The following is a 3,454-nucleotide window of genomic DNA, read 5'->3' on the forward strand; positions in this document are numbered from 1 at the left end:
AAAACCTGTTGCATTTTAGTCTAATATCTAGTTCACAGAAAACTGGATACCTTTCTAACTTTAGCTAATATGTTTACACACAGAATTTTCTTTACAATTAACGTTTTAAAACTTGCTTAAACTTTCAAAACAATTTTTTTAACCTTTTAATGTAGGTAAAAATCCACATTCTTATCCCTCCTTATACTTTTTTACTAATGATATATTTTACTTTTCTTATACACCTTGCACATAAACTGTTTCTTCAATAGTACTCAGGAGGCCTATTACTTTTAAATTATACAACATTTTTTGCATAACATGTTTGTGCAACTTTTTTTCTTTTATGACTTTCGCAGACAATTTTTTGACATGCCTCAACTTTTTGACTTATTACAAACACTTTTTTCTTTTTTTTTTCTTTTTTTTTTCTTTCTTGACACGGAGTCTTGCTCTGTCGCCCGGGCTGGAGTGCAGTGGCTGGATCTCAGCTCACTGCAAGCTCCGCCTCCCGGGTTTACGCCATTCTCCTGCCTCAGCCTCCGGAGTAGGTGGGACTACAGGCGCCCACCACCTCGCCCGGCTAGTTTTTTGTATTTTAGTAGAGACGGGGTTTCACCATGTTAGCCAGGATGGTCTCGATCTCCTGACCTCGTGATCCGCCCGTCTCGGCCTCCCAAAGTGCTGGGACTACAGGCTTGAGCCACCGCGCCCGGCCCACTTTTTTCTTTAAACAACCAGGTAATTTATTTCAGGACAAGAATTTACCATATAACTTTTTAAAATATAAATTTTGCCTCCTCCCTTTTTTCCTTTTTTTGAAAAATTTTTAGCATAGTTCCTAGTGGGGTGGGCTTATTTGTGCCTGACCCATGCTTCTTCAAGACAAAACACCACGCTCACACCACACGCACACCGCAAAACAAAAAACAGGTAAAAAAGGCACACACATGCTTCTGCAGTTTACATCAAACCAAAATCAAAATCAAAATCAAAATCAAAATCAGAGTATCCAGAAATCCAGGCCAGGTCAAAACCAAAACCAGAGTATCAAGCAATCTAAGTCAAGTCAAAACAAAACCAAAGTGCCGGTACAGGCACCCAGTGGGTGATCAGGCCACACTTCCGCTGAAATGGAGTGGGCAAGTTCCAAAGTCTAGTCTTACTAAGTTTCAGATGTCCGGACTCCAAGTGCCAGTTCCTTCCCAGTGTTCAGCCACTGTGTTAATCCTCTGCGGGGGCCTGCTATGCGCTGCTCTGGAGAGGCGTTCCACCGGGGCAATTGCCTACCCGGGAGCGCTCTTTGGATCGCGTCACTCAGGCTGGCCAGAGTCCCCCGCAGGGATGCTCCACAGGGCAGGCCTAAGCCGCCTAAGGGGCTGCCTCGCTTACTTTCCCGGTCAGGGAAGGAAGAAATGTAGCAGGACAGGATGAGCCGCAGACAAAACCGCTCGGACACCGGTTGTAGAAGGAAGGGCTTTATTCAGCTGGGAGCATTGGCAAGCTACTGCCTTAAAATCCAAGCTCCCCGAGGGTACAATTTCTGTCCCTTTTAAGGGCTCACAACACTAAAGATTTCACATGAAAGAGTCATGATTGATTTGAGCAAGCAGGGGGTATGTGACAGGGGCTGCATGCACTGGTGGTCAGAGTGAAACAGAACAGAGCAGGGAGTTTCACAATGTTCTTTTATACAATGCCGGGAATCTATGGATAACATCGGTTTCTAAGTCATGAGTTGATTTTTAACTACTAGGTTTAGGCCAGGCAGGCCCAGGCCCGGTTTTGGGCCTGGGGCTGGGCTGCCTGTCTTTGGTTTCACCTCTTTGTTTTTTCTTAAAACAGGTACTGAGTATAAAACAATATAAAACAATATGAGAGGGTCTCTCTCTTTCCTCATTAGAAGCTTCAAATGACAACAACGTTCACGGGGCAAGTGGCTCACGGCTATAATCCCAGCACTTTGGGAGGCAGAGGTAGGTGGATCACATGAGGCCAGGAGTTCAAGACCAGCCTGGACAAGATGGTGAAACCCCATCTCTACTAAAAATACAATAATTAGCCAGGTGTGGTGGCACACAGCTGTAATCCCAGCTACTTGGGTGGCTGAGGCATGAGTATCGCTTGAACCCAGAAAGCAGAGGTTGCAATGAGCTAAGATTGCGCCACTGCACTCCAGCATGGAGAACAGAGCAAGACTCTGTCTAAAGAAAAAAAAAAAAAAAAAGACATTCATTTTATTCTTCAATCTGCAATTTGGGCAGGCTTGGGAGGAATAACTCAACCTTGGCTTCAGCTGGGTGGCTCAAAATCTGGGGGCTGGAATCATCTGAATGTTTACTTGCACATAAATGTGTCAATTGCTACAGGCTACAGGCTGAGACCCTTGCTGGGGCCATTGCTTGGAATACCTACATGTGGTCTCCTTGCAGCCTGAGCTTCACAACAATCATTCTAAGAACAAGTGAACGTGTGAGCCAGGTGGGAATCATATTATCTTTTCTTTTTCTTCTTCTTCTTCCTTTTCTTCTTCCTTCTCCTTCTCCTTCTCCTTCTTCTTCTTCTTTTGGAGATGGCAGGGTGGGGGTGGGACTCAGGGTCTCAGGCTGGCCCAGGCTGGCCTCGAACTCGTGGACTCAAAGGATCCTCCCACGTCAATCTGCTGAGTAGCTGGGACTACAGGCATGCGTCACTGCACCCATCTCCCATATTACCTTTTCTTACCCAGACTCGGAAGTCACGCAGAATCATTTCCATTGCATTCTTTCCATAGAGGCCGATACAAAGTTTTCCCTAAATTCAAGAGAAGGGAAAATGTCCAGGAGTATCATGTGGGACAGGAAATACGTTGTGGCTATTTTTGGAAAATACCACCTGTTACCCAGGGAAACTTAACCCAGTCTTGCAGGGGGATGAGGGAGGCTTCCCAGAGGAGGTGGCATTCTAGCTGAGATCTGAAGAATGCGTAGGCATTCATCATGAGAAAAATCACGAACAGCTGTGATTTTGAGGTGGGAGACAGCATGATGTATTTCAAGAGTTAAAAAAAAAAAAAAAAAAGATGAGTTTCCCAGGCTGCAGAGAGGAAGAGGAAGAGAGTACAAGATAATCCCAGAGCAGCCAGAGGAGTGGAGCACACAGCACCTTATGCGCTGAGTTCAGGCTTTAGCATTGATGCTGGTGGAAACCGTCCAAGAGCTTTGAGCAGAGGAGCTGCAGGTTCAGGTTTGCATTTGAAAGTGATCACTCTGGCTGCTCTGCAGGAAAGTGATTGGAGGGCAGCCAGGGAGGGTGGAGGGAGGCTGTTTCATCATTTAGGCAAAGGACGACGGTGGCTTAGCCCAGGATGGGAGCAGTGGAAGTAGAGAGCAGTGGGTGGAAGGGAGTGGTATTTAGAAAGTAAAGCATGGAAGATTCGTGGCTCCCAGCCAGGAAAGGGATTCTGCTTCGTTTCAGTGCGTTCCTGTATGAAGAG

This window comes from Rhinopithecus bieti, unplaced genomic scaffold (genome assembly GCF_001698545.2).
Source record: "Rhinopithecus bieti isolate Rb0 unplaced genomic scaffold, ASM169854v2 scaffold_9899, whole genome shotgun sequence".
NCBI lineage: Eukaryota > Metazoa > Chordata > Mammalia > Primates > Cercopithecidae > Rhinopithecus > Rhinopithecus bieti.